This window comes from Octopus sinensis, linkage group LG9 (assembly GCF_006345805.1).
Source record: "Octopus sinensis linkage group LG9, ASM634580v1, whole genome shotgun sequence".
NCBI lineage: Eukaryota > Metazoa > Mollusca > Cephalopoda > Octopoda > Octopodidae > Octopus > Octopus sinensis.
This window is the reverse complement of record NC_043005.1, coordinates 39,163,001-39,176,032: the sequence shown is the minus strand read 5'-3', so window position 1 is coordinate 39,176,032 and position 13,032 is coordinate 39,163,001. Positions and strand designations below refer to the sequence as shown.

The window sequence follows — 13,032 nt, the reverse complement described above, 5'->3', positions numbered from 1 at the left end:
GGACACCATAAGTTGATTGCGTCGACACACCAATTCTTCATTGTTGAAAATAGACTTGGAATCACGAGGAACACAAAAGAAAATCAGTGTCTTTAAATTGTAGCAAATGTCAGAAAGAACCAGATGTAAAAGAAAATGTACAGCTCGTGCAGGCATACAAGACATATACGAATAAAAGTCTAGATCATTATACACACACATATGTATTATATATATAAATATATATATATTATATATATATACATATGCATGTATGTATATATATATATGCATGTATGTATATATGTATATATGTATATATATATATATATATATATATATATATATATATATGTGTGAGTGTGGTATGTGTGCGTGTGTGTATATATGTACATATGTAGATATATATATATATGTTTATGTATTCGATTCTAATTTTCTTTTCTAATGATGTACAAGTAGCACATATATTAACACGTACATAAATACTACGCACACGCGGTCAACTGGATGTTAATGTGTGTTGTGTGTGTGCGCGTGTATGTGTGTGTGTGTGTGCGCGCGTGTTGTCATATGCAAGTATGTGCAACTTACTAATTGTCCTAAATTATACATATATATATGTTCATTTTGTTATTATTCTTTCTCCTCTTTTCTTACACCCTCTACTTCTTCTTCTTCTTTTTCTTCTTCTCCTTCTTCTTCTTCTTCTTCTTCTTCTTCTTCTTCTTCTTCTTCTTCTTCTTCTTCTTCTTCTTCTTCTTCTTCTTCTCCTCCTTCTTTCTCAGCTACTATTGTTGCTTAAACAATCAAAGCCAAGAACTCATACCAAATGTTGGGACTACTACTACCTGCTACCATGATCCCACATGAGTAAGAGAGAGAGAGAGAGAGAGAGAGAGAGAGAGAGAGAGAGAGAGAGAGAGAGACAGACAGAAAAAAGGAAAGTGTCCATCGCATTTGAAAACTATACAAATATTTTTTAAAACATTTCATTTAATTTTTCCACAATCTAATTGTTTTTCATGCTTGACTGGAACCGGTAATAAAATATTCTTCACGATAAAATTATTTTAGTATTTTCTACCTTGTCTGGTATATATGTATATATATATATGCATACATACATACAAGATGCGATGAGTAAATTGTCGCTATTTCATAGTCTTAATTTTGCGCATGTGCGTTGTTTGTTTTTGATTTTGAAGAATGTACAGTATTGTAGGGTCGGTTGGGCGCATCGTCTGTGAGAAAAACACCACCATGAAACAATCCACTCTGCTAGAAATTTGGAAACGACATACTGTACTGCTTGGCATTGGCATTCGCGGCTGAAGTTCCAATACGGACATTTCAGGGTGTTTGGGTGTCAATATGAGGAAAGTGCAATCTGAGGATATGTTACGAGAATAATAAAAATCAAACATCCATTCAACATCATGGTGTTCGGAGAGACCACTAGTGATGGTGACGTTATGCTTACATTCATCTTCCCACACGGCTTCAGAATCAACAGGGAGTCCTACATCAAGTGCCTGGAGGAGGTAGTGCTACCCTGGGTCAAAAGGTTTGCTGCTGGAAGACCATGCGTCTAGCAACAGGACTCTGCACTCTGCCATACAAGCAGGAGAACCCAGTCATGGCTGTCAAACAATTTCTGCGACCACACCACCCCTAATATCTGGCCAGCTAACTTCCTAGACTGCAAATCCCTTGATTATTATGTGTGGGACGCAGTTGAGCAAGAGACCAATAAACCTCTTTGTACCAAATATAAGCTGAATGCAAGGATTATGGCAGCATTCACCAACTTAAGCAAGGAGACCGTCTACAAGAGTTGCAGGAGATTCCGAAGTCGTCTGGAGACCGTAGTTGAAGCCAATGGTGATTTTATTGAATAAATTTACTCTGTAGTATTTTAAGATATTTTAATGGGATTTTGGTAAATATATCTGTTAAAATATATCTGTTAAATTGTTATTTTCATTTTGCGTAATTTAGACGAAAGTTTATTCACCTCACCATATATATATATATATAGAGAGAGAGAGAGACCTGCATGGGGTGGATACAGATGTCTTTAAAATGAAGCTGGATCTCTTCCTGTCAGGTGTCCCAGATGAACCAACTTCACGGCAGGAGGGGCAGACGAGGGCAGCTGCATCGAACTCTCTCATGCACCAAATAGCAGTTGCTAGAAAGCCTTCATGAAGTGAAACCAAGTAGCAACACCAAATGGCGGTGCCCCAGCATGGCCACAGCTCATAAGCTGAAACTAGAATCAATCAATCATATATATATATATATATATATATATACCTCTGTTTGTATATGTGTATGTACGTGTATTGATATATTTAAAAATATGCGGACGTATATATATGCACGCAAATATATGCCCAAGCATACATGTATATATATATATGTGTGTATGTGTGTGTGTGTGTGTGTGTGCGTGTGTGTGTGTGTTTGTATGTAATGTAAGTATGTATCAATACAATGTGTTGAAAATTATTGATTTATATGAGTGTAGCTTTTTCATGCATGCTGTGTTAGTTGTCGTGAGTTAACATAGATTTCGAACGTGGTGTGTAAAAAAATAAATGTAATATCAGACGGCTGTGAAAATACCCCCTATTATCGGAGCGAGAACACCAGATGTGACTTTTTTGTGATGACTTTTCAATGGCATGTACTTTGAAGCAGCTACATACTTGGAGGAAAGTTCATCATCTGCGATATACGAGGAAACATTAGTTATAAATCCAGGATATGCAATTGTGCACTTATAAATTAAAACAACTATCTACGTATCAAACGGTCGGTAAACTGGTTACGGTGATATATGCAACATTTACAGATGCTGTTAAATATTTGTTTGTATGTTGTGTAAATTCATATGAGTGTTTGGGTATGTGTACACTCATATATACCATGTCAGAGAATGACTTGATAGCCAGAAAAATAAAACGGAAAGTAAAATAAAACGGAAAGTAAATTTAACTAACGAAAATTTGTCTCAGGATATTTTATTACAGAAATAAATTGTATGCCCTTTTTCAATTAGTAGAAAATTTCGAAGCAACGCGAATCTACTATCTCCATTAATAGTGAAAATCCTACATATTTTAAATGCTTAAAATATTCAATTATTATTAACGTGTAACTTGCTTTTCTTTCTTTTAAATAATTCCTAAGCCACCCAGTAACGGTTTTCACTCAATTTCCTCAACCGGCAAAATTACAATCATAACATATAAATACGTTAAAGGATTAACCACAGACGTGGCTGTGTGATTAAGAAGTTCGCTTTCCAAGCACATGGGGATGCGATAAATCAAGTACCAGACCCCACCGAAGAAATATGATAAATGGGGTGGATTTGTTCGTGTAAAATTTTATTTTCAAGGAGGTGTTCTAACATGGCCACTTTTCAATGATTGAAAGAAATAAAGGGTTAAAAGATTAAAAGACTGAAAAAATTACTGATTCACTATAAATACTGATTTCAAATGTTGGAATAAAGTCGGTAACTTGTGAGAGGAAGGAGTGAGTCGATTAGGTCAACTTCAGTTGTCAACTCGTATTTATTCAATCGGCTCCGCTGTATGAAAAACAAGGCTGACCTCGGCAGAATTTGAACTCAGACGAAATGCTGCTAAGCATTTTGCCAGGCGTACTAACAATTCTTCCAACTCGCCGCCTGCAATATTTAAATACTGAAAGGACGAAATACTAAGAATAAGATATTCAAATGAATCCACTATCATTTGAACACAAACCGTAAAACTAACCGAGTGTGTACCAAATACTATCAACACGTCCAATCCACAAAGTCTTAGCAAGCACGCACTCACACACAAAAAAAGTTAAACAGACAGAATTCTCGAGCTGCTGTGGAGTCCATGAAGTGTAAAATGAAACTTAAAATCCAGCAAATCTATGCGTGTGTTGCATGCGTAACTGTTACATCAAACACAACATAAATTAATGAAAGATCGAACTTGAGAAGTATAGAGAGAAGAATTGAAGTTAGTGCAAGGAAGCGAATGAATTGTATGGAAAGAATAGAGATAATATATTTCGTGATAATGCTTGTACTGTTCTATAGCTGCACCATCATAAATTGAATGACAAGGGAGGTTCTAAGATTGGATGCCAAACACTGGAAAACTAATCATAATATAGAGAGTGCATCACATAAAGTTAGGTGTCTATTGGTTTTATATATAAAAAGAGAATTTGGAATGAGATGATTAGCACAGATAGAATTGAAATACAAATAAGCAACAATTGAATTGTGAAAATATATCTGAATGATAATGAAAATGAACGCTGTTTGAAATATTAGATAACATTTGAAAGAGAAGTCGTTCGTTTCCTTCCATCTATAAAGAGGTAATAAGATTTGCAGTTTAAGTCAAAATAGAAATGCTATAGATGGAAAAAATAAAACAACGCCAGTAAGTTTAATTTCGTATGAGAGTAAGCTAAGATGCGAATATGATGTCACTAAGAACGGGGAAAAAGGTCGGGAAATACTTAGGGGAAGTGACAATGTAAAGTTGTTGATCATGGGATATGGATGGTCAAATGAATAGCTATATGGCGAAGAATGAGGGCGGCTTTTTGGATGCGGACAATCTGGCACGGTTGATTACACATTCAACATGTTTTAATGATAGTACATATATAGCACTGGAGACAAACACAAACACGAACGTAGTTAAAATACACACTCACAGATAGAAGGAGTAAGAGAGGAAGAGGGGGAGAAAGGAGAGAAAGAAGAAAAGAGAACGAAGGAGAAAAAGAAGGAGAACGAGAGAGAGATATTAAAATTTAATAACTAAACACGACTAACATAAACACTTACCATCTCCTCACACACATAATGAGAAATATGCTCACAGGTATAAACAAAGAGAGTGGGGTGAAGAGAAAACTGAAGTAAAATTAAAGCGAGTGGACCACTGAAACATCTGATGTCAAATAAGTCAGCTTTGAGTTAGTGACGCCAATCAGGCGGCGCCAAAACGGCTTTGCCTAAACGTCTCATAACGTTATATGGAACATTGTCAAACATATATTGTTATACACATTGCAGATGAGAAAAGTGTCACTTAAAGTTGCTTACTCGTTTGATGGTAGAATGAATGAAAAAAAAAAGCGTTAGAAAATGAAAACGAACTCTGAATTAAATTTCGAAAGGCAAAAATTTGGTAGTGATGTAAAATGACCATTACTACAATTGTGATATCACGTTTAGAATCAGTAGCAAATGCTTGTTGTTGGAAGATATTGGTGGCCAGAGTTTATTTATGAACTAATTAAACAGAAACTCACAATACTAGACAAGACTGAACTGAGGACATTCACAGATGCAACAAGACAGTCGAACGTCTTCGTCTGAAAATATCAAGATATAAAAAGAGCAACTAATTATTCTAAAATACTTATTAAAATTTAAGAAATGGAGCAACATTTAAAATAGAGTGTGCGCGCCGACGGGGAATTCTTGGCTAATTGACATGGTGTAATCATAAAAGACTGAAGATCGAAAATTTTCAATATGGCTGTAATATGTGATGTATCATGGGCATGGACATATCAACAAAGAAAACACAAAATAACAAAGAAAAAAGGACAACATTTGTAACATATAGTAGATATCATAACTGTATCTACTGTGATAGGAGTTATGGCAGTGATAAAATAGGAAATGCCTGAAATCTAAGCACGTCATTAAGTAACCCTTAAACTCTCAATTGTGCAGAAAATAATAATGATACTCATCATTAGGAAAATTTTAATAGAGAATAAAAGTATGATATTAAACATGATTGACATGTAATCGAAGAAATATATATATAATGATGATAATTTCAATGATATATCTGAAATATTAATGTTGGTTAAAAACCATTTTGTGATGATACAAAGAGGAAGAGAGAGAATATACCGCACATTTTTCCTCTTTTCATTAAATTCTCTGATACACTTTCAGAGACTTTTTAATATTTTCTGGTTGAAGACGAAGAGCTGGCAGAATCGTTAGCACGTCGGGCGAAGTGCTTAGCGGTGAGTTCAAATTCTCCCGAGGTTGACTTTGCCTGTCATCATTTCGGGGTCGATAAATATAGTACTAGTTACGCACTGGGGTCAATATAATTGACTTAATCCATTTGTCTGTCCTTGTTTGTCCCCTCTGTGTTTAGTCCCTTGTGGGTAGTAAAGAAATAGGTATTTCGTCTGCCGTTACGTTCTGGGTTCAAATTCCGCCTAGGTCGACTTTGCCTTTCATCCTTACAGGGGTCGATAAATTAAGTACCAGTTACGCACTGGGGTCGATGTAATCGACTTCATCCGTTTTTCTGTCCTTGTTTGTCCCCTCTATGTTTAGCCCCTTGTGGGCAATAAAGAAATAAGAATTGTTAGCATTTCTTATCACCTGTCAAAATTTGCTTTAAAAAAGGCGCGTTTTCATTCCGTTTATAAAACGAATCACAGATGGAAATGCAATCCAAAAGGTTCTTCTCACTCAACTCATGTAGTGCCGAAACAACGTAGCGATTTGTGTACCCAAGCTTTACCAACTGCTCATGAACGACGAATTTTGATAGGTTGAGGATTTCTGACAATTCTCGAGTTGTGTAATGTGGGTTATTCTCAATTAATGACCTGATTTGGTCATCATCTTTCGTTGATGGTCTGCCTTATCAATAAGGCTTCAAGCTCCTGCTCGGTACCTTGCGATCCACTTCTGTACAGTTCTTTCGGATAAAGAAACATCACCGTAAACTGCGCATATTTTTTTGGTTGCTTGTGAGGCATTTTTCCCTTTACCGAAAAAGAAAAGCATAAAGTGCCAAAAATAGACTTTCTTATCTCCCATTTTAAAGGGTTACAGAATTAACACAGATTATTGTAACGTAAACTTTCTTCCACGAAAAGATAGCTTAAATTGTGCTCTAAATGGGATTGTAGTCGAATCCTTTTTTTTATGGACTCAACCATGTTCTAAAATATTCGAAATATAAGCTGCTACAACTTTCCGGACAACACAATACATTAAATATACTAAAACATATTTAGATTTTTGTGAAGAGTTTCTCAAGATCAATTGAAATCATGTTTTCCACATTTTCAATAAATAATCTGTTATACGATTTTGACGAATAAAGAAATATGCAGTGATATATTTATTGTAAGGATATATAAATAGGTGAACGGCAATCTCAATGAAATAACTGAATGTTTTCAAAACTGAATGTTTTGAAAGGGGGGTAACTATCTAAAACAATTTAAAATCTTTTTTAAATTGTTATCCAACAACAACGGATCAAATGCTGTTGTTAAAACGTTATCTTCAATATTCTTTCATGAATTTCATACCTATTCATTATTGTAAGTCCTTAGTGTAAGTGTGTGTGTGTGTGTGTGTGTGTGTGTGTGTGTGTGTGTGTGTGTGTGTGTGTGTGAGTGTGTCTGTGTTTGTCACCCCACCATCGCTTCACAACCGATGTTAGTGCGTTTACGTCCCCGTAACTTAACGGTTCGGGAAAGAAACCGATAAAATAAGTACTAGGCTTACAAAGAATAAGTCCTGGGGTCGATTTGTTCGACTGAAGGTGGTGCTCCAGCATGGCCGCAGTAAAATGACTGAAACAAGTAAAAGAATACATACATACTATTTGTGGAGGCGCAATGGACCAGTAGTTAGGGCAGCGGACTCGCGGTCTTAGGATCGTGGTTTCGATTCCCAGACCGGGCGTTGTGAGTGTTTATTGAGCGAAAATCCCTAAAGCTCCACGAGGCTCCGACATAGGGTGGTGGCGAACCCTAGTGTACTCTTTCACCACAACTTTCTCTCACTCTATTTTTCTGTTGTACCTGTATTTCAAAGGGACAGCCTTGTCAGAATCTGTGTCAGGCTGAATCTCCCCGAGAACTACTTTAATGGTACACGTATCTGTGGAGTGCACAGCCACGTTAATTGTATGAGCAGGCTGTTCCGTTGATCGGATCAACTAGAACACTCGTCGTCGTAGCCGACGGAGTGCCATTAAAGTCCTTACTCAACGTGGGGAACTGATCACATTTTATGGAGGACGATGTCATATGTGGTGAAATCTATCTTTCAACTCGATGTCATGGCGTTGGCTCTCTTTCATATAATTAATGGATTTAAAAAATGTATCAAGAAGGGAAGTGAAAAAAAAAACTAAAAAGCGTTTGGATGATGGAAAACACAGTTGCCGTTAAAAAATTGAATTAGTCATTACTTAAATCATTTCTTAAAAATATTGAATCGTTCGTTGTTAGCTCTACATTGTCAGGTCATGTGGCTATTATATAGTAGTGGATGTGAAGAAACCGTATTAATACGTACACATCATGTCCGTCAAACTCAACATCATAGTCGGCCTGATGGTCATCATGATAAACCTCATTATCATACGGATCGCATTCATCATGACCAGATAGATTACCTTCATGAAAATTATTATCTATTTAATCCTTATTATTTCAGTAGCCCTGTCAAAAATGAAAGAAAGAGCCTCACTGGGCGATTTGTGGTGAAGTCACACGCAGATCGCAAGATATGTCTTCTTTCGTTATTCTGGGACCTAGCAGTAATAGTTAGATCATATTGCCCTCATGACTCTTATAATACCGAACCAAACCCTGAGATGTTAGTGTATTGACAAGGTTCTCACTCAATTCCCCACCATATTCTATATTTAATTAATTTTAACGAATTAAAATTTGTCACTCCCGCCTTTTCTAACTAAAATTAGACAGGAAGATAATGAGTTTTTCTCATCACAATTGGTGTGATTTTAAAGAATTAATATTCCTTGCTACATATGCAAGCTCCCGCTTTTCAGTAATATGGATAATGTCATGATAGTGTTTGCACGTGGATAACTCACGCCTTCCTTATAACACACGCCAATTTGTGTGAGGCGACGTATGAACGAAGTGAAGAATCATATTAGCACACAGATACATTCACACTCACACGCACACGCACACGCACACATACACACACACACAAACTTTATTACCCTATTAAGAATTCTTTCTATTATAGTCCCAAGGCCTGAACTTTTGGGGAAGGAAACTAGTCGATTACATAGACCCCTAGCTCTCAACCAGTACTTTTATAATCGACTCCAAGCGGTTAAAAAGCAAAGTCGACCTCGGCACAATTTGTACTCAGAACATAAGGACCGACGAAGTCCTGCCTCATCACCCTATGAATAATTCTGTAGTTCTGTGTTGCTTATGGATAGCCACACACATTTCAAGAACAAACTATTTGCAAACAAAATCAATTGTTATCAGATTTGTTAGGAGGTAGCAGGGGATTTCGTTGCTATTCAGGTTTTTTCTCTCTCCACATATGTCTTTCAATATCGAAGTAAATCGTACTTAAAAAGTAGAATGCAGATTCAACTCAACCAGCTAAGAGGTCAGAAGCTCGTATCCTCTCATTAGCACTAGCAAATGATGGGGACACATTCTATTCATCTAGTTGGTGAGTCTCTAGTTGATTTGCATAGCTAAGCTCAAATACATTCAATACACACACACATACACACACATATATATACAAACACACACACAGACGCAGGCGTGACCGTGTGGTATGAAGTTGGCTTCTAGGTTCAATCATACTGCGTGGCGCGATGGGTGACTGACTTTTACTACTATAGAGTGCGGCTCGACCAAAGATTAGGCAGATGGAATCTGAAAGAACTCCGTGGCATATATATATTCATGTGTCTGCATGTGTTATTGTTTCTGTGTTGGTTCTTCACTACCGCTTTGTCTACGTTCTCATAACTTAGTGGTTTGGCAAAACGGCTGATCGAATAAGTATCAGGCTTAAGCATAAGTGCTTGAGTTAATTTGTTCGACTAAACTCTTCAAGACGGTGCCCAAACATCGGTACTGTCCAGTGATGGAAACAAGTAATATGTATATATATATATATATATATATATATATATATATATATATATATATATATAATATGGATCAAAACATTTTGATCCATATACGAAACTCCCAATAAATTTGTTGAGTCCCCCTTCTTTCATTTGTCAACTCACTCGTATATATATATATATATATATATATATATATATATATATATATATATATATATATATATATATATATATATATATGAATTCACATTGAAACTTATAACGATGTTTTTACACTTTTACCATTGATAAACAAAAAATATTCTTGAAACTAGTTTGGTACATATGTAAATAATTGTATTTTAAACATTCACGAGTTTTTGAAATCTAAGTGCATTTTCAGCAGCAGATTTTCCTATATATTTCTTTCCTGCGTGGAAACACCACTCCTGCTTTTGCTATATACATGCATATATATATATATATATATATATATATATATATATATATATATATATATATATATATATATAAGAGACCAAAGTGTACGTACGCTGCTATATATACATATGTATATATATAATACAAAGAAAACAAGGACGGGTCATTCGAAGTTTTCTTTCCTCAGTCGTGTTCCAGATTATCTTTCCAATTTCGGCTGCTTATACTCAAGATTGTCCCAATTTGGCCAGCCCCAAGGAAAAACTAAGTTAAGAGCATTAGATTCCTTGGCAGACAGCAGCGACTGTATACGAAAAAACAAACGGAATTAAAACCGGAGAATGTTACACAGATACAAATGACAGGACATAACAACAGGGGTCTTTCGACTAAAGACGAATTAAATTAAGCTGGCATGTGTGGAAATAAAGCCTTACGGCAGGGATACAAGGTTTCGCAGGCACAGGAAGGAATATAGACGCTGCACGTACGACGGCCGAACCAAGAAAGAAAGATCAGGCATGACTGAACACCAGTCACGTGGGGAGAGAAGAGAAAGAAAAGTAGAGGTAGAGGGACAGAAGGATTAAGGAGGGTCGAGAAAAAATTACAGGGACACACTGAAGAGAAAAGAGGAAGGAAAGTGAGCAAGAAAAGAAGGCAGGGGAATGTGACAGGGGGAAACTAAAGAACGAAGATTGGATTGAACAAATAATCGGGAAAGGGCTGGTAGAAAGAAAGAATAGAGCCGTACAAGATTTAAATAAATGTATACTTACATATAGGAGACCAAAGTGTACGTACGCCGCTATATATATATGAATATATACAAACTGGGAAAAGAACGCAAAACATCCAGACAGCTATATATATATATATATATATATACATACGCAAATATATATATACGTGCATATATATATATATATATATATATATATATATATATATATATATATATATATATATATATATATACATATATATGTATGTTTAAACACACACACATATATAAATATATACATATATATAAATAAATATATGTATATACACACATACATATGTATATATACACGCACATATATATATGTGTATGAATGTGCGAGTGTCTGTGTGTATGCATGTATGTACGCATATATGTGTGTGCATGTGTGCGCGTGTGTGTGTGCGTGCGCGCGTGTGTGCATGTGTGTGTGTATGCGTGTGTGTGTATCTATGTAAATATATGGAAAGTGCGAGAGTGGGAGAGAGAGTATCACTGCCAAACTGTCATGTCCATTATTCTATATTGTATTTTATTTTTGTAATTGAACGTAGTCCAAACAGAAGAAGTCAATATTCTTAATTCGGTATATATTTCACCCAAAATCTAGCACCTCAGTCTTTTGGTTTTAAATCCCAGTAGAGCCCACTTTATCTTTTGCTCAACCAGAATCAATAAAATCAATATCAATAATGTACTGTGAGCGTTCAATCAATAGAAATCCGCTTCCTTAGAAAATTGATTTCCTGTCTGGTCAAATGAAATAAATCATATATATATATACATATATATATTGTATATATATATATATATATATATATATATATATATATATATATATCGATTTTGAGGCCCCGTTCCTGTGTACAACAGCATATATCTAGGCATATATATATATATATATATATATATATATATATATATATATATATATATACATATATATACTTCATGTGTGTGTGCGTAATTTTGAAGTCGTTAAGAAAAGTTATCGTGATGTCTTGTTAAACTTTTAGAGAATGGTGACAGGTGATGGTACATAAATATGTGTTGATTAATGGAGAAAATATCTTGCTTTACAAACACTTCGGTGTTATGTTGCAACCTGAAACTGATTTTGATTATTTGTAAGGTATTCATTCCTACAGATAAAGAGTGCTAGTCTTGCACCTCGTCGACTTGCATCGATATAATGGCCCTTTGACGTGTTATATATGTCTCAACGAAAATAATTACCTCAGTATCGACGCGTAGCTGTTGTATAGAGCGTTGGATTTTAATATTCAATGAGTATGTTAAAATAAATGTCTTAACTTGTAATAATAGCGTCCCATAGTGAATACTGTGTGGAAAGAAATCCTTACACACACACACGCATGCACACACGCACACGTACGTACACACATACATACATATATTGCTTTCACTTTATTTCGTTTCGTGCTGAGGAGCGATACTCTTCCTCAGACTTTTTCGACTGAATCAATACTAGAGAATATCTTTAAACGAATGTACTAACACCGACCAGGAAAACATAGCTTAATGACTTTAATCTATGTTACATGACCCCAAGGTATTACTAACCCGTTTTTACTTCGTTTTTGTCATGTATTGGGAGTATTAGGTCTGGGTTGTTATTCTTCCAAGCATAACGTGGAATATATATATATATATATATATATATATATATATATATATACATATATGCATGTATATATGTATATGTGTATATATAATATATATATATATATATATATATGTGCGTGATATATTTATATGTATATGTGTGTATATATGTGAGTGTGTGTGTGTGTGTGTGTGGTTGCGTGTGTGAACAATTTAAACTTTGAAGAATTTTAATATCGCATTATTGTAGTGGTCATCGTTTTACAGCCGACCTTGCGTTCGAAT

The 13,032-nt window shown here is 35.3% G+C and overlaps 1 protein-coding gene across 2 annotated transcripts in view; it reads left to right on the top strand.

Annotated features, from left to right (window-relative positions):
- Positions 1-13,032, top strand: part of LOC118764827 — a 1,200,000-nt gene that overhangs the window by 475,377 nt on the left and 711,591 nt on the right. The window lies entirely within an intron of this gene.